The 19799-nt window shown below is 44.9% G+C and overlaps 1 protein-coding gene across 3 annotated transcripts in view; it reads left to right on the top strand.

Annotated features, from left to right (window-relative positions):
* FAM135B (family with sequence similarity 135 member B) overlaps positions 1-19799 on the top strand; it is a 281764-nt gene that overhangs the window by 47187 nt on the left and 214778 nt on the right. Inside the window, exon 1 of one of the 3 annotated variants that reach the window (XM_047843020.1) lies at positions 14989-15134. The exons of the other annotated variants lie outside the window; for them this stretch is intronic. The gene's annotated coding sequence lies outside the window, so the exon portion shown is untranslated. Of the gene's footprint in view, positions 1-14988; positions 15135-19799 lie in introns of those variants that run through there. 3 annotated transcript variants of the gene reach the window in all.

Genomic DNA, 19799 nt, shown 5'->3' with positions numbered 1-19799 from the left:
CAAGGATGAAATCAGAGAGTGGCTGTGCAGTACCTGGACAGTCTCTGCACTAGAGAGCTTGAACCAAAAAACAGGTTCTCTCTCTTTTTGGCAACGTGCATCACCCTCCTCAGAGAATCTGAAGGACCTCTTGATAACCTGCAGTCAAAGGGAAGCTCGGAGTGCTCCCTCTCTCCATGTGATGCCTCCCTTTAATGGTACCTGGGTTTCTGTGCAGCATTTCCTTTAGGGCTCAAGGTGAGACTGTTGCCTGTGATGTGGTGAGGACCATGGACGCCACACGGTGTGGAGGAGCGAGCATAGGCTTTGGGCTCATCCCTGATGGCATCATGTGTAATTAGTTACTTAACCCCAAAGCTTCATTTATTGCTCTGTGTGCTGTAGAGTTCCCTCATACTGACCACATGGGACCATTATGAAATGACAATTGGGCATTCACGTGGAGGAACTTTGTGACCTGGAAGAATACTGTCTTTGTGCCGGCCCTCAACAAAGATTTCCACAGATACATGCTCTGGAAACTTTGCTTGGTAAAGCTCCCCGTGGATAAATGAAGGCCTTCAAATGGGCAGGAGTAACTTAATTTCCATGAAAGTTAATTGAGATCTGTGTTTTCTGAAGGCTAATGGTCTGGTGAGAGATGTCCTGAGTCAAGATAATGTGATGACCTACTTGTTTTTTCAGGTACCGGTTATTGAACAGAAGTCACATCTGTCACTGTTAACCTGTTTGCACAGTGACCTCTCCTGTCTCACCCACCTAGTCTCCCTGGCTATTATAGGGGAAGAAGGTCATCCCACTGAAAGACATGAAATGCCAAGGAGTAAAATACAGCCCCCAGGAAGCTTGGTTTTTGTAGTTGCTACATTTCCTTAAGCAGCCAGACCAGTATTTGCATAGGGCTACTCTGTGCCAGGCACAGGCTAGACATAAGGTCCAGGAAGAAAAGCCATGACCTCAGTGCTCAGAGGCTTTCCTTTTTATTGGCGGTGGGAAGAAGATTCAAAAGAAAGTGAAAATGTCATGGAATATTAGAGCAGCCATGATTCTATGTAAAAAATGCACAAGGTGAGGATGTTCCATCACTTAGGGCAGTTCCTGCTACTTTAGTGACTTTAATGATTCCTACCAGCCCAAGATAAAATACAAATCCCATATTGTAGAATCATAGAAGGAGATAAGAAAATCAGCCACCCCTTACCCCAGGCATTCTGTCTTCTGTTTTATTTATTATATTCAGGCCACTTACCATGATTCAGAATTTTACTATTTTTTCTATCTCTCTGTATGCACACACGCACATATAAATCGGCACGTGCACATAGGCACACACACATGCACAGTGCACATGGAGAGGCATCCTCTGGATACTTAGATCAATGAGTGAGGGCTTCGAGGAGCAGGTAGGACGGGATGCATGACATAAGGTTTGAAAGACCCACATGAAATAGTTTCAGTTGTCAATTATATGATGTGAACTAATTATCTCACACAAAACAATGATAATCTTGGTAAATATAGAACAGAAGTTTCAAGAAAGCTGGGAACTTGTTAGAACCAGTTCTAGAAGTATTCCTGGATGGAACCTGCATGTGTGCAGTAATTATCTGTTGAGTTAATTAATTGATGAATTAATTAGTTATTATACTGAGTCCCCAACCTCCTGCAGCTAATCTGTCTATACTGTGTTCTGAGATATTTCAAAAGCTAATATCTTTGTGAGACATAAACTGTCCAACCTTTTAGGATTCTTTACTTTTTGTTTTTCATTTCAAGTAGGGGACATGCAAGCCTCATTTTCTTTTCTTTTCTTTTTTTTAGGATTTCTTTCTTTTTTTAAAATGTAATTTATTGTCAAATTGGTTTCCATACAACACCCCGTGCCCATCCCAACAGGTGCCCTCCTCAATGTCCATCACCCATTTCCCCCTCTTTCCCACCCCCCGTCAGCCCTCAATTTGTTCTCAGTATTTAAGAGTCTCTTATGGTTTGCCTCCTTCCCTCTCTGTAACATTTTTTTCCTTCCCCTCCCCCATGGTCTTCTGTTAAGTTTCTCAAGATCCACATTATGAGTGAAACATATGGTATCTGTCTTTCTCTGTGTGACTTATTTCACTTAGCATAACACTCTCCAGTACCATCAGTGTTGCTACAAATGGCCAGATTTCATTCTTTCTCATTGCCAAGTAGTATTCATTTTCATACATAGCTAATTTTCATTGATTGCGAGCATATTTTCCTTTATGTCATTGAGTTTAGTCATAATGTTTGCTAATTCCGGTATCTGTGTCATCTTGGGGTCAGTCTCCATTGATTATCCTTTTTTTTTTTTTTAAGAATAGGTCACATTTTCCTGTTTGTTGTCCTGTTAAACTCACTTTGGACTCTTTCCTGGATATTGTGAATCTTGTGCTGTGGAGACTCAAGATTCTATAATTTTCTTCCGATGAGTGTTAGTGTTCCTGTCGTCACTTGTTGCCTTCTTTGTTGTAGTGGGCAGTTAACTTGCTTAAACTCAGATTGCAATCTCTGCCTTTTGGGCAGGAGTTTAAATCTTGGGTAGTTATTTTATCTTTAGTTAGGCTTCTTGGAGTCTGCTCTATGCAGGCATAGTTTGAGGTTCAGCCTGGGATTTGGACAGAAAATATGTACAGACTGTGTGGTTCCCTTCTCTGTTTCTTTCCCTCGTAGATTTCTGCCTCACTTCACAGACGTTGACGTTGTCCTGAATTCTGTCCTCTGGTCTTTTGGGCCAAAAGACTATAGTCTTTTATAGGCATGGCCCCCTGCCTTCATGGTAAAAGCCATATAAATAGGAAACAGTGAGTCAATAAAAGGAGTGCAAAGTGAACTTGAACTTGACTTAGCTGATATTCGAAGGCACTCAAATTCCCTTTCTTTTTCCTGTCTTCCGCTATATTTTCCAGCTTTACTCCACATTCTTGCTAAGGAAGCAGAGGGAGTCCACAGGACCCTGGCCCTCAACTAGATGGTGTAGTGCTGTCGCCTAAGTGAGAGACTGGGAATTCTAGGAATGCCTTTTCACTTGAGAGCCCCTTGAGTAATAATCATAAAAAGATGTTATAGTAAAACTTTGCATTTAAAGTGCCTCTTATTCTTAGGATGTCAAAGTGCTTAGCAAACACGAATTGCTAGAAACCTTTTAGATTAATTAAAATGAGCAGATTTCCCAGACAAAGAAGATGACTGTTTTTGTACTTGCGATGTTTTTCACAGGTGAGCGGACTGACACACAAATACGTTCTTTTGTCAAATCAAGAGGTTCTGAGAACAGGTGAATTCAGCCTGAGCACAGCAACCGTACTGCCCAGTTTCATTGCTTTTCAGAATAATACTGATGACAATATCAGGGATTCATGAGTACCGTGCTTGTGTGAGAGTATTTGGGCTGATAAGTCAGGCATGCTGGCTGGCACTTGGGGTGCAGGAGGGCGTTGTTTCCTCCCGGTGCCCTGAGAGGCAGATCTTCCCTTCGGTTTAGGCTGCTGTGTGGTGGGTCTTATTTTTGCTTTATAGCCCAGGAAATGGAGGCAGTTCCACTTGCTGTGGGTCCTCCAGCTAGGAAGTGTCAGAGCTGGGAGTTTTAAAAAAAATGTTTATTTATTTTTGAGAGAGAGAGAGAGGGAGAGAGAGATTGATTGATTGATTATGAGCTAGGGGGCAAAAAGAGAGGGAAACACAGAATCCAAAGCAGGCTCCAGGCTCCGAGCTGTCAGCCCAGAGCCTGACATGGGGCTCGAACCCACAAACCATGAGTTCATGACCTGAGCTGAAGTCAGATACTTAACTGACTCAGCCACCCAGGCACCTGCAAGAGCTGGGATTTTGACTCAAGTTTGTCAGATTCCTATATTCTTCTCTGTATTTTCTGTATTCCTATAGATATTCCTATATTCTCTACCAATATCATTACTAAATATTACCCTTCTCCCCATTTCTAAACTCCTGGGAAACATACACATTCTCGTCAGAAGTAGCAGCTCATCACAGACCCACTGGGAATGGGGGCTCAGTATTGGCCATTAGAGGACACGAGAGCAGAGGTTAGTTGAGGTCAGATGGGAGGCCATGCAAAAGAGAGCCAAGGCACTTGGACTTTCTTCCACTCTATATCGTCCTGTTTGCCAGTGCTGATATTCAGCACTCAGCTGTCCAAAGGCAAAGGGAAGGAGACTGCCATTCTCTCAAGCAGCTGCAGTGAGCAGACACCATGGCAGACATGTGGCCAAATGGTATTCTCACGAAAACCCTATGAGCAGGTTCCCATCTCTATTTCACAGAGCAAGAAACTAAGACTTGAAAGATTAAAGGAATTTTCCAAGGTTGCCTAGCCCTTAAAAATTGTCAGCAGCTTGTTTAACTTCAAGACAGTTCCCTGCCCTTCTCACACTGCTTAAAAAGTCACATTCTAATCAGATCTGATGGCCAAATCAGTCTGAATGGAATATGCCCACCTAGGTTGACATGCTACGTAAGGATTTTCTGTTCACGGTGGACACATGGTTGCCAGGTTTCCATTTGGAGACTGCTGTGGTTTTCCAACCTGGTGGTACCAGCAAAATACAAGAGCATAGTCCCATTGTGCCCATCCCAGCCTGGGCATGCTCACCTTTACAGACGGCCTCGCCCAGAGATAAGCCCAGTGGTGTGCCTTTGCGTTCTCGTTGCCACTTTGTTCGTAGAATTGTTTATGAAGCCCAGATCCGCTCCTGTGCCTCGGTCTTTGACGCAGGGGGATGTGCTGGGAGCACAGACCGGACTGCCCTGTATTTCACAGAAGCCCGGACTCAGGCGTGGTGTTCACTGGCAGAACCGGCAGGCACTTTAATCCCTGCTGTCCAGCTCAGATGGATACATTTCCGCCAGCGTTTGTGCGGAGTGAGCCATTTCTCCACGACGCGCTGCCGAGGCTCCCCTGATTTCACCCTGACCACATGTGGCGGGAAGGACAGTGCAGGGGGGGGGGGTTCCAGGGAAATGGCAAAAGTGCCCAGAGGTAGACACATGTTCCTGCCACATTGCGCCCCATGGACTTCTCTTCTTGTGAATCCAGGTTTTCTCATCATCAAATCACCGGGGACACTGCTTAGTTCCATGGTGACCCTCTCCAGGGCCCAACTGTCACATCTAAGATAAGCCTGGAAGTAAATGCTCCGTGTGTAAAGGTGGAGGACTCTGGATGTACCCTTTAGTGGCACTTTAACGGTTGTTTCAAAGTGGGACCACTCCAACCCCGCCCCCCGCAGGCCAGTAGGGCACATAGATTGTCACAGATGCTGTGGCCCCAACGCCAGGAAATGCAGGATATTAGGAGGTTGAGATAGCTCTGGGCAGCATGGCAGAGCTTACGAGGTGGTTTTGAAATATCTGCTGAATCCAGAGCCCCGGCCTGCAGCTGATGACTGGAGTGGCTTACTCCAGTTCCACTGGGGATCAGATTTGAAGTCTCCCCTTGTTTTTTTTTTTTTAATGTTTATTTATTTTTGAGAGAGAGAGAGAAAGAGAGAGCAAGCAGGGGAAGTGCAGAGAGAGAGGGAGACACAGAATCCGAAGCAGGCTCCAGGCTCAGAGCTGTCAGCACAGAGCCCAATATGGGGCTTTTACCCACGAACCGTGAGATCATGACCTGAGCCGAAGTTGGACGCTCAACAGAAACTTTGTTTTTATTTATTTATTAAAAAAAATTTTTTTTAACTTTTATTTATTTTTGAGACAGAGAGAGACAGAGCATGAACGGGGGAGGGTCAGAGAGAGAGGGAGACACAGAATCTGAAACAGGCTCCAGGCTCTGAGCTGTCAGCACAGAGCCCGACGTGGGGCTCGAACTCACAGACAGTGAGATCGTGACCTGAGCCGAAGTCGGATGGTTAACCAACTGAGCCACCCAGGCGCCCCTAGAAACTTTGTTTTTAAACAAAGGAGTGACAGGAGCAAAGCTGCAATTTAGAAAGATTGTTTTGAGAGCAGACCAGAGGGCAGTTGGTGGCCCTTCAAATATGTGTTTTGGTTCATTTGTGGGATTTATTTATTTAATTCTCAGGGAAACTTGACAATACGTGAAAACTTCCAAAACTTTATACATGAACTATTTTTGGATATCGTTACTGTATTCTATAAATAGTATTTACTATTTGTTCTTGCATTTAATAAGTAATATAATAGTATTATTATGGTATTTGAATACAGCGCTGACACCACGTAGTAAAACAGCACACCCATCCAACGAAGGTAATACTCTAAGCTTGCCAAGTGGTTAAGAGGCGTCAGTGGGATGCTGAGTGTGGACCCTGGCGCCTGGCTTCAGACTGGGAAGATCAGAAGCTCCAGGGGGAAGAGCGGGATGTGCTGCCCCAGCCTTGTGGTTGGAGGCAGGCAGTGAGACTGCTTGGGGCTTGTCCTGGAGCTGAGAGGGCCCCGGTCTGGTGCCACCATTCAGTGGTTCCACTTTACAGGTGTAGGCCCCCCCACTTACTTGAACCATGCATTTCATATTACCTAAGAACCAGGTTTGGTTGGTGTCCCCAGTTCATACCGAGTTGACAGGTTCAGAGATAATTCGCCTCCTAACTGCTAAGACAGTGTCCTAAGATGATGGTAGACAGCAAATGTTATAGCCACGTTGCGGACAGTTTTGAATGTTCAAAAAGGAACCGTAACGCGGAGTCACTCTGATACCATTTTTTCATGCTTTCACCTGTAAGACAGGGAGAGAGCATCAGAAGCATGAGATTTGGCATCTAACTCACCTTAATTGGAGCCCCAAGGTTCTCTTTGTTACTAGCTGTGTTATCCAGGGCCAATAGATTGCTTATGTAAGTTTCAGGTTCCTCATCTATGAAATGGGAACACTCACATCTACCTTGACTTTGAAAAGCATAGAGCAGAGTCATGGGCAGGGCAGACACTCCATATGTCGCCTCTCTTTTTTTTAAGCTTTCCTTATTATTTTTACTCCCAAAGAAAACGAAGGCTCAGAATTGAATAAATCCAAGAGCTTCAGAAACAACATTAGATTCATATTTAGACAGCAATTAATTTTTTTCCTTGGGTAAGAAAAATTGTACATTTGCTTCTAAAATATGAAGAGCGGTGATTATGATTCATGCACACATGATTCATAGTGAGAGCTGGAGCTGAAACACAGCTAAACTAATAATATTTCGTCCTTGTGACTAAAGCTTATCTAAGCTTAGAATGTGTGCCCGCAGTTAGAGCAAAGAGTCCCAAGGGCGGCTTTGCTGATACTTTGATTTGGTGACGGGGTACAAGCAGAGAAGGTATTGTCTCCTCATAGCCCACTTTCCCAATGGGGTGCCTTTGCATCGTCTGCACCTGTTCCCCCCTCTGCACCTGCTTCGTTTCCAGGTATGGTTGATTTCTGGTGACAGTGCCTAGAGCCAGACTTCATCCTTTCTGCCATGGATTATTGCAACAGCTCATAATGGGTGTCCCAACCTAATATTTCTTCCTCTCCAGCAGACATATTCTCTCTCTTCTTGCTGAAGTGAATTCTTAAAGCACTGGTCAACTGTGTGGCTGAGAGGAAAGGTCACCCGCTTGGGCATTTGCCATTTTCTCACCATGTGACTCTCTGCCACCTCACCTTGCTAGGCATGAATTTCATCATCTATGAAATAGAGATTCCTGCTATATAACAGTCTTTTTTTGATGAGGATTAAGTGTGTATGAAGTAGCTTACACAATTCCTGAAATAAAATAGGTAGACAGCAAATTGTGTTTGTTCTTCATTGGCCCTTCATCACTGGAAAAATCATACCTAATTTTATTGTGGCATATTCCGTGTGCACCCACGACGACACATGCCCCGCGTGTGCCCTCCGCCCTTTGCTGTCCACATACAGCACACTATTTCCTGTCTCTTGCCTCACTGTTCTCACTTTGTACTTCTCCCCATCAGAGTCTCCCAGGAACTGATGCTCGGATGGATACCATTCTGTTGTTTTTCTCTTCTCTGGGCCTTTTGATAGGGTACCTGGACTGTTTCAAGAAAGTTAAGTCTTCGGGGGGCCCTTGGTCCCCAGTAGACTAAAACAAGCAGAACCACAGATCTGTCCTCAGGTGTCTGATTCAGTGGACGTTCGCCAAGAATGTACTGTGTGCTCTTGCTGGGTAGTATGGATCTCGAATCGGTCACTGACCTTAAGGATTCACACCCTAAGAGGAGACGAGAAGGCAAAACGGATCCACCCCTGAGTGCATACCGAGGAGAATAAGAAAATTACCAAGATTGGCTGGGGAGAAGGGCTAAACAGGAGGTCACTCAGGTTTGCGGGATATGATCAAAGACTGAGGAAGACCATGGGATGAGAGGCTGTAACTGAAGAAAAGCAGTTTCTGCAGACAACTTGGAGCAGTGGAGACCACGCAGGCTTTGGACCTGGCTTAAGAAGGATTTTGAGAGAAGGATTTTGAATAGCGACAATTCCCTGTACCTGGAAGTTCTTTCACAAGATCTTTCCAAGCCCTGCTCCTCGTCCTGCTCAGGGCTGTGTTTGGAGGTCATGTCCTATGAGTCCTTCTCTGAACACTCTTTCTAAAGGTACCTATGGCCCTTGTGCTGACCACAGTCACTCTTCACATCAGACATCACTGGTGCCTAATGTCCTCTCCCCTGCCTGTGCCCCCAGGTTTTAAGTGCGTAACCCTCCAAAAATGATTTAGGGGAGAGGAATCCCACTCCCAGCCCTAGGGATTGTTGCCATTGATGTTAGTCCAGTATATTGGTCCCCTTCCCGTTCCAGTGCCTGATTCAGAGAGGACAAGGAGACTCTGTTTTGGAAGGTGAGCCACTGAGGGACATTTTGGGGATCTCAGGGAAGGATTGCTTTTTTTCCTCGCAAGAGAGGCACTCTTAAGACTGGTGTCTTCTCTTTATGATGTGGAGCCTCCCTGAAAACCTAAGGGGATCTAGTCTTGGATAAAGCTGTAACTTCGAAGCCCGAGAATGGGAAGTTGGGAGGAGCCCAAGAGCATCATGACAAAAGTGACCGGGACACATGATGCCCTCTTCCTCTGAATCTTCAGTGACAGCGAAGGGATGGTAATGCATTTCTTACATGGCTGCATTGCTTAAGCCAGAGATGGGCAAATTTTTTCTCTAAAGGGCTCGATAGGAAATATTTTATGATTTGCAGGCCATGTGAACTGTGGCCAGCGCCTGATGCTTAAAAGCAGCCATAAAAGAATATGTAAATGAACAGATGCAGCTGTCTTTCAGTGACACATTTTTATCAGGACAGGCAGACACCAGCCCAGGCCCCTGGGTCACAGTCTGTGGACCACTGATTTCAGCCATTGAGGAAGAATTATCTGTTTCAGGTACAGCTGTGCCCACTAGTGCATTTTCTCCTCCTTTACCCTGGTTCACCTGATGAAGAGCCACATTACAGGAAACTAATTATTTACCTGTTTGATGATGTAGTTTCTCTGTTACTGGAGTATAAGTTTCAACATGGCAGGGACACATTTTCTCTTATTCGGCGCCTGGCATGGAGGAGCTCCCCAGATGTGTGAGGGAGCGTGTGAGTGAGTGAATGAACTTGGGGGAGCTCATTAATCTCTTCTCATTTCGGTTTGAGTTGGATTTTGGCTATTTTTAAAGATTGACGGTGATAGTAGCTGGAGGTGCATATAAATCCCGTGTGTACCTGTTGTGTCCACATAATTACACAAAGCAGCCCCTCCCACTTTCACTCTCAAAAGTGTCCTGAATTGGATGATAAATTATAAGATCACTCTAAAAACAGCAACTGTTTGTAGAGATTTGTTGTGTGGGGGACATGGCGTGAAGCTCATTTTAGGCATTATTTTATTTATTCCCTTACGAAAGCTGATGAGGCAGATGCTATTATTCCCATTTTAGAGGTGAGGAATGTGAGACTCAGAGAGGTGGGCTTTGTCCATGGACGCACAGCCGATGGTGGAACCAAGATGTCTGATTGCAGAGAACACGGTCCTAACTGTTACACTCCAAAGATGCCTGTAATGATACCTCCCATCCCACGCTGCCTTTTGCAAGGTGTTTCTACCAGCGGCATCTCTTTCGAGTCCCTTGGAATCTGGGCCAGCCCTCTCACTGACCTGACAAACAGGATGTGGTTGAAATGCTGCTGTTGATCTTCCAAGCCTGAAGAGATCCGCAGCTTCCATTCTCACCTTCTAGAACGTTCTCTCTTGGAGACCGGCACCAACTTGAACCCTGACCGCCCAGCAGGAGAGAGACGCCGTGTCCAGAGAGGCCAGGCACCATTTTGCATCTTCCAACCCCAACTGAGAACTCCCTGGCTGGGTGTGGAGTCAAAGCTGGGCTCTGCTCTAATGCCTGATCCATTGAATGGGAAGCAAATAAAATCGTCGCTTTTAAGTCAGCGGGTTCCAGGGTGATCTTGTTATGCATCAGTAGGTATCCAACACACATGCCACACGTCCTCGTGGAGTGCTTCTGAGCATTCCGGGTGGTGTGTGTGCAGGTGTCTGAGTGGGCGTGGCTTGCAGGTGATCAGCAAGTGGCAACTGCTCTTATCGGTGCCGATGGAAATGGAAACCAGGGCAGCACAGGGCAGAGGGGGCGCAGCAAAGGCACTGGAGGGACTGAATGCAGTAGTGAAAACTTTACATGAAATCTGCAGTCCGTGTGAGCCTTCCTCTCTAGGAAGTGCTACTTTAGCTGGAATTTCATGCTTCGGGCGCCGCGGCTGTATAAAGTTTCGGTTACGTAAGAGGAATACATTCTAGAGATCTACTGCACAATGTTGTGCCTGTAGTTAACGATGTGTATTGTGCACTTAGACGTTTGTCAAGAGGGTTGGTCTCATGTTCAGTGTTCTTAACCACAACTTAAAAAAAAATGTATGCAGGGGCGCCTGGGTGGCTCAGTCGGCTGATCGTCCAACTTCGGCTCAGGTCATGATCTCGCGGTTTTTGAATTCGAGCCCTGCGTCGGGCTCTGTGCAGACAGCTCGGAGCCTGGAGCCTGCTTCCAATTCTGTGTCTCCCTCTCTCTCTGCCCCTCCCCTGCTCATGCTCTGTCTCTCTCACTCTCAAAAATGAATAAATGTTTTAAAAAATTTAAAAAAATGTATGCAATAAGTCTACAAAGTACTAGGAGGAAAAAAAATGATGCAAGAACTGGGCATAGTGAGAGGACTGTTGCATCTAAAACCTGCAAAGCTGGGGCCCAGGAGTCAGTTTTGTCCCTTGCTTGCTCTTGGTCCTGAATTGATCTTCCCAGACCTCAATCAGTTTCTTTGTCGTTTGTGCTGATTGGAGAGGATTTCTGAAAGGAGCCTTCCAGATGTAAAAGAGCCTTCCAGAGCCTCTCCAGCTCTGAAAGTTGAAGTACCTATGAGCAGATTTTCTCTGGTGCCAAGATGGCATCTTTGATCTCTGCTCTGGGCTGGATGACACCTCTGCATCCACACTCGCCTTGTAAGCTGATGTTTTAACCAGGCTTAATGCAAACCACAATCACGGCGTGGGACTTGTGGATAGTCATTATCAGAAAGCTGCTGCTGCTCCAAGCTTGTGAAAGAGGCTGGGGAGGAGGTACCGAGAGCAAATTAGCCTCTCAGAGAAGTGGGAGCTAGTCGGCTTTCCCATTCCTTTGCCATCAACAAGGTGCTGTTTTCTTTCTTTAGGTGCCAAGAAGGTGCCCTTGAGTAGAGGTTGTCACACGGGGCTTCTGCTCACTCACACGCTCCCTACATTTTTCTCCACTGACGGTGGTGGCCACAAGGGTAGCAGCTGTACTGCTGAGGATGACAGAGATCCCTTAGCCACCTACAATGGGCCACCCAAGGCTTCTAGGACATGGGCTTGAGGCCTGAATGAGACATGGTACTGTCCTTGCGTTACTCACAGACTATTGTGGAAACACTTAGGGGGGTTATTACAGTGCAGCCAAGTAAGTACAGGTCATACCAGAATATTAACTCTGCCTGAGGATGTCTTCCCTGACCTCCGAGACTAGATCCAGTGCCCCACAATCTGGTTTGAAAGCCCCTGTACTTTTCGCTCATAGCATTTACTGCAGTTGGAAATTGCATTTGAGAGCCATGCGTGTGAGCCCCCCTTAAATAAGCACTGGAAGAACAGGGAGGTGGCTTTTTATGCACCATCGAAGCCTCTGTACCTTGGCTACTGACACTTACATTGTAGGCCTTTGGGGACAGTTTTTTGAAGGAAATAAGGGAGTACAAGATCTGAGAAGACTTCTGAGAGAATGAGATATTTGAATTAGGTTTTGAAGGTTAAATGGAAGCCTGTATTCGAAACAGCAGGAACAAAAGCAAACCTAAAAATATTGACAATTTAAAAGAAAAGCGTGACCCCATTAGCCCTTTGTTATGGAATTGGCAGAGATCCCTGCTAGGACTCACTGACATCTGAATCTTTAGGAAGGTGGGTTTGTGCGGGAGAGAGCCTGACATAAAATCGTTAAGGTTGATGGTTCTAAGCCCAGGTCCCACGGCTGCACAGCCACTCTGAGCCCCCGTTAACACATCTTTAAATTGAGGAGAACATTCTCTGTCCTCTTAAGATAAAGTAAGTAACACAGGTGGATTGTTTGGCTGCTACAAATGACACTGCATACATACAACTCCAGTTTTATGATTCCTCTATCGCGTAAAGCATGATACAAAGACCTAGGCACTGAAATAGACCTCCACCTCAGTTTCCCTGACTGTAAATGGACAAATCATGATTGGGTTATCATGAGAGACAGCCTTATGTCTGGACTCACTATGCTGGAAATCTGTCAGTCAGTCTTCAGTGACAGGCTGAGCTAGTTTGGGATAGAACATTTGGTGTGGCAACCCACCAGACCTGGTTTGAACCCCAGCTCCTCTTGCTCCCAGTTTTGTAAGGAAGATGTATTACTTACTCACCTGGAGCCTCTGTGTCCTCATTTAAAAACTGGGATAATGATGCCTAATTTCCTTGGTCCTTGCTAGTTTGTTTCATAATTTGTTTATTTTAAAACTATTCAATGATGTATCCATATTGTTTAAGGGATAGATTGGATTATAAATTAATGTATATAAGGCATGTGTCCCAGAGCGTGACACATGATTGATACCCAATAAATGACAACTGAGGATGATAGTAATGCTGTTACTGTTTTTGGAGGAGCAAAGTATGGGAGTTAAAAAGTGGGAGAGGACTTTAAGGAGGTTGCTTGTGGTGTGTGTGTGGACATTAACGGGTTGATGAGCTGGGAATTGCAAGAAAACAGAACACCTAAGTCGAGACCAGTTGCAGCAACATAATGGGTTGAGTTTGGGATGCATAAGGGGTTTATTATAGCAAGAATGAAAAGTACATCAAGGCAATAGAGATTGAAAGATGGGAAATTACCAGGGAATGGTATAAAACCTGTCGAAACATTCTACATTGTACAACTAGATTGGCATAGCTGTGTTACAGGATCTTCGTAAGTCCAGTTTTAGTAGATATTGCTACCTAGTTTTCTAAACTATGGAGCCCATTGAAGTAATAGCATTGATAGGATGCACTCACTCAATGCAAGCATTTCCTGTGCCTGTAACTTGTTGGTGCATGTTTCCCAATTTAATTATCATATCCTCTTTTGAAGGTAAATATTACAATTCTTGTCTCATGGGTCAAGGCTTTGAAATGTAGTTTTTGTTTCAGGATAAAACATATGACTTTTGGAAAAATCAAGGTAAAAGACATATCTCAACACATCAGTGTCATGGAAGAAACTTAAAGAAAAATCTAATTGAAACACACATTTGTATAATCTCAATGGAGTTTCTCAAAGTCAAAAATCTAATTTCACCAGTACCCAAATCAAGAAACAAGATCATCCGCATTCCTATGAATACCCTTTGTGGTTTTTCCAATTACTACCCACCACCACTGCCAAGTGTAGTTACTTGTCCTGACTTCTTGAACTTTATAGACATGGGGTCATACAGTGTATGACTCTTGTGTTTCGTTTCTTTTACTCAAACATCATTATGCAACTCATCCATCTTTCTGTATGTAGCGGTATCTCATTCTTGTTACCATACAGTGTCCAAAGTATGAATATACCACAATTCAGTCACCCAGTCTACTAAGATCTGTATAATCTCCACTGTTGGAGCATTACAAGAAGTGGTATAGACATTCTTACATCTGTTTAATTAATATATCTATCTATATCTATCTATCTATCTATCTATCTATACACACAGACACACACACATATATATATATATATATATATATATATATATATATATATATATGCATTTCTGTTGGGTATATTATTGAGAATTCATAGCTTTGTTACAGGGTGCCTGCATATTCAGTTTTAGTAGATACTGTACATAGTTTTCCAAAGTGGTCATATCAGACTTACTGCAGTAGTATATAGCAATTTCAGTTATATTGTACCTCCCCACACACTTGGTATTGCCTGCCTTTTTCACCTTGGCCATTCTGGTGTGAAGTAGTATCATCTTATGATTTTAGTTTGCATTTATAAGATTGTAAATGAAGTTGAGTAATATTTCATATGATTATTTGTCTTTTGGCATAGTATTTTGTTGTATGATTTGAGACTTAAGTTCCTTCTTGCTGAGCTTACCATATTATACTAAACTTATCTAGTTCCTATGAATTCTTTGATGGCATAAACTGAGCCTCATGTGTGGTTTCAGCACCTGGGACAGTGTCTCAAATAATTTGTTGGCTAAAGCTCAGGTGAAGAAAGCTCAGGGTCCACGTTGAGTGAGAAGTGAAGCCAGGATGGAAAGCCAAGCCTGGCAGATGCTAATCCTGTGTTCTGACTACTCTAAAGAGGGTGAATAAGACTTGGTTCATCTTTCCTCCTCCATTGCCTCAGAGCAATTCTAAATGGAATGTCAATGGATCCAACGAGTGGAGTCTTCATGAACAATGGGGATTCTAATATGGCCACTGTAGAGAGTACACCTGCAAGGGGTGAGACTGCATTCTCTCTGAACAGTTTTATGAATTTAAGAATGGGATCTATGCCAACTCTCTCCACAACCACATCTTATTGATGGGGCCTTGCTCAGAGTGATATTTGTCTTCTCAATGACTACATTTGATGTTTGCAAGTAAGTGCTTGTAGGTGAAATACAGTGCCTAAGAGTATGTGCTTTGGAATCTAGTTTTGCTTCTCATTTATTCTCTTTGAACTTGGGTTGAATCATTTGTCTTCTCTTGAGTCTTTTTCAAACCTAATTTTCAGGTAATCTCACCCACTTCCAAGGTCATCGTAAGGATCAACTTGTCCATGAGTATAAACTACTCTGGAGAGCTCCTGGAAACTTAATCACTCACTAGCTGCTAGATCTTATTATTAATGGTAATACTTGGAGTGTTAAAAAAGATAGTGGTGACCATGTGGTCAGCCCAACATGGTTTCGGGATGCATTTGTGACAGAACTCTTTTGAATTAAGAGGCAAATCAGTGGAGTAGACTATGGTTACCTGGCATTGCAAAGGTTTCATGGTAGCAATGCATAGAAAGTATATTTTGAAAAGCCACCTGAGAAAGAATATTTATAAAATGCAATGCTATGTATGGCTCAGAAAATATTGTGGCCAAGGGAAGGAAGAGGTTCCCTGGAAGACTTGGGTGGGAAATGAGGCTAAGAAAGTACACTGAGGCCAAAACAGAGAGTCTTGCGTGTTGTGCCAAAAAGGGGGACCACACGTTCCAGAACCAGTGGAGGCACTTGATAGAGTAAGTAGATGAAGCCATTGTTCAGGAGATGGACCTACGGGGAGCTGAAGGGTTAGAGTAAGTTACTGTATCACTGTCATTAATTCTTGGACTCTGGAGAGCAGTTGGATTGCCCCTGGGGCCATATCACCTTAATTAGCTTTTTGCACTGATTAACTGCCTCTTGTCCTGTCTTCAGACACTTAGATCACTTATGATCTCCTGCAAAGTCATCTTTGGCTCTGCTCTTTGGGAAGCATCATGAGAAGTGGAAGGAGGTCGGCATAAATTTGAGAGACCCGGGTCCCCAGCCCTGTCACTGATGCTACTTTGCTGTGCCCTGGCCTCCCTGGGATTTCCAAACTCTATATGGAGAGAGCTGGCCTGGAAAGTTACCCACTGTGCAAAGATTCTGTGATTAAATCCTTTGTAATCGTCACGACAGATAGCTAAATTGGGAGCCGTGGAGCATTGCGTGAAGGTCAGGGAGGGAACTGCTACTTATTGGACACCTGCTCTGGGCCAGAAACTGGGTGAGGCCCTTTCCTTATGGTGACCTAGCTCACCAATTCAGGTTTTCCAAAAAGGTAGCTGTTTTTCTGTAGTGGAACCTCATTTCTATGTTAGCTTCCTGGCCATAGATAACAACAAAATCCAGAATCTCTCTGCACTCTTCAATGCGATTGAATTTTTGGACTTGCAGAAAGCCACAGAGGTGGAGATGGAGCCTGAGGGTGGGAGACTGGGTGGTTCGCCCTTGACCATCAGCTATCCTCACCAGCGTTCTTAGAGTTTATGTCTTCCCATGGGATCCTCAGTCATCAGCCTCTTGTCCCTTACCCCAGGGCTTCCACTCTTGGCTCTCTGAGCCTTTGAGGTCCTTCTGACAGGACACCAGTTGGTGCCTGAGGAACTCTGTGAACCTGCTGCATCACCAAGCTCAACCCAGGGATGAGGACATAGGTACTTTCTGCACAGAGGTTCCCCCAGGTCATCTGGAAATTCTCACTTTTTCTTTATATTAAGAGCGCTCAGCTGGGTTTGAGGGTGGAGGAGCTTGGGGACTCTTAGCAGGGAATGAACGGGGGGTGCAGTCATTTCTGCTCCCCTTCCAGTCTCTCTCAAATTGCTCTCATCCCATCAGACTTTATCTGGTTTCTAGGTTGGGGAGAGGGAAAAATGATTACATTCTGAACTTCTTGTAATTCCTGGACTTTTGAAAGTCCAAAATCTTTTCTGTCAAATGACAGTCTTTCCCATTAAATTCAAAAGTCTGTTTCAAAACTTACAACCAGGGACTGGCTTTTCTTGTTTTATGTCTGCAGTTCCAAGGTGCCCGCCCTCTTCTGGAGGTGGGGAATGCAGAATGCCCAGGTACCCCGAGTGGAAGGTGGTACAGGGAAAGCCGTCTGTACTGGAAGAAACAATCTCTTTAGAGTCGCAGTTTTGCTCTGTCAATGTTATTTCCTGAAATCATCATTGCTGTCCATTGTGTGAGGCTGTGCAGGCCCATTATGGTTTCTATTTTATGGATGTAGAAACTGAGACTCAGTGGCTGGGTGACTTTGTCCCAGTTTACATATCCTCGGAAAGGAAATATCACATGTCCTCTCTATTTATTACCTAGCTGGAAACTAAATGAGCTGTCTTGGGTGGTTGTGATCTTCCCATCTTTGGGGTGTGTGTGTGTGTGTGTGTGTGTGCGCACGCGCGCAATGGATTTAAAGCATATTCAGTCATTAAATTATCTCAGTAGTTCCCAAGTATTTAAAAGTCCCTGATCTGTAGATACATTGCTCAGATCATAGAGCTTTGGATGTTCTATGTGCTCACTCTTGAAAATAAAGCCCTTATTGGAGGTGGGTTGTTGGGAGGTGAGGGTGGCTGGCCTAGCCAAGGAAAAGGGAGGGATGTGAAAAATGCGTGCCACCCTCTCCCCAGATTTGCTCTGCATGTTTACCTGGTGATTTCACAAGCTCTCAGATGCACAAGGAGTAGGGCCATATTGTTGGCTTTGCTGAACTGAGCCAATGGTGTGTGTACCCAACTGTCATCTGAATATAGAAATGGTAGAAGAGTATGTGTTTTTATTCCATTTTTTCTTTTCCAACATAGGAGTGAACAGCTTTCAGATTTATGTTGAAATTGTCAGCAAAAAATGTTCAAGGGAAAATTAGTTTTTGCCATTCTTCTTCCATTATCCAACACATCCATTCATTCGATAAAAAGTGATGAAGCACCTAGGGTACTAGATGAAAGAGTGTTCATCCCAGTCATAGTTCAGTTTCCAGTGTTTTCTGAGAAAAATGAATAATTTAAGCAGACATATACTCAAAATACTTCTGAAATCTCAGAGAAGCAATGTGTAGGCCAAATGGGGTGTCTTGGGGGAAGATGTCCTAGGTTACTGGATAGAATGACCCTTAAAGTATGTTATTAAGAATACTTAAGAATTAACTGGAAGATAGGAGGCTCACCAAAACAGAGAGAGCAGATGAGCAAAGGCTTGGAAATTTGAGACAGATGGTGAGGTGGAGCACATCTAAGCTGGAGAGTGTCAACAAGGCATGAAGGACGAGAAGGGGGAGGGGGAGACTTTATGGATGCTGGAGAGAGGGAGCTGGGAGGGACTCTTCCTCGGTGTAATTCAGACCCTGCTCATTGTAGGGCTTGTGTCTTCCATTTTGCTGTGTGCTCTGGTGAAGGTAAGAGTCTGTGCGTACAATGGAAACATTGTTGGAATTGTAAAACTTTCAAACTAAAAGGGAAACAGTTGGGGTCTCCCAGCCGCAGAGAGAGAAGGCTTGATCATTCCCAAGGATTGGGCATCTCTGTTGTGTTAGACAATGTTCATCCTGGCCTAACTGACTCAGAAAGAAGAGCTGGGGGCAAGGGTTGTGTGCACACAGTACTAGGTTGTGATCCTAGGTTGGAGGAGAGAGGGTCAGGGAAGCAAAGCATGGAAGGATAGAGAGCCACTGGGGGGCACCAGCCAGGTGGCCATCTTTACAGTTCTGGTTTTGTATTCCCGCAGGTGCCAAGGGCAGTGCCTGAGAAGCAGTGTAAAATGTATCTCAGGCTGTCCATCCTGGCTGCCGGGAGAGAGGAAATCATGTATTTGTTGTTCTGGACAGAAGTTTGTTCCAGATGGGGTTAATATCCCAGGGGTGCGAGAGGGAGTGTGTTGTGAGACTCAGGCAAGGTGGGATCAGATTCCACTCCACTCACTGGAGGTTACTGGAGCCCCAGCAGAACTGGTCATCCCTGAGATGATTTGGATCAGAGTCAGTGAGGCCAAGATGTGAAATAGAACATGAAAAGCTTCCAGAGGCACACTGCATGAGTTACCTATTACCTCGAAGGTCAGCAGCTTAAAACAACAACATTAATGATCTCACAGGGTTGCGAATCTGCCTGTGTGCTTAAGCTCTGGGTGATCCGGCTCAGGACTCTGCATGGTACAATGAAGCTGTTGTCTGGGGCTACATCCTCTTAAGGGTGATCCCCTTTCAAGTTCACTGAAATGGTGGTCTGCAGGATTCAGTTCCCAGAGGGTCCTCTGTTGGCTGGGGATCCCTCAGGCCCTTGCCATGGGGCCCTCTTCCTGGGGCAGCAAGCCCTTATCAGAGAGAGCAAGAGAGGGCAGGCAGAGTGGGAGCCAGAATCTTTGTGATCTTGGGGGAGGGTGACACAAGGTCATAGATACCAGGAGATAAGGCCTAGGGGGGCCCCTTTAGAGGCTTCCTGCCACACAGAGTATCGCATTTTACGTTCACAGGAGTCCCAAGGGCGTGATCCTCTTATGCCACGAGGAAGTCAACTCAGAAGTTTGACATTCTCTCCTCCCGGAGCCCTTCCTGATAATGTCAGCCCCACTGCTGGGGTGTCTGCTCTTCCTGGGTCTCCCTTGCCCACGTGCAGCACCCTGTGACATCCCCAGTCCGACCCTGGCCTCGGTTCTCAGGTCTGTGCTGTGGCTCTGTCTCGCTCCCGCTGCCAGCACAGAATACAGGCAGTATCTTGGGACAACAGTTTCAGCTGTCGGCCCTGAAAC

Source organism: Prionailurus viverrinus, chromosome F2 (genome assembly GCF_022837055.1).
Source record: "Prionailurus viverrinus isolate Anna chromosome F2, UM_Priviv_1.0, whole genome shotgun sequence".
NCBI lineage: Eukaryota > Metazoa > Chordata > Mammalia > Carnivora > Felidae > Prionailurus > Prionailurus viverrinus.
The sequence above is the reverse complement of the archived record's forward strand: the minus strand, read 5'-3'. Positions and strand labels throughout refer to the sequence as shown.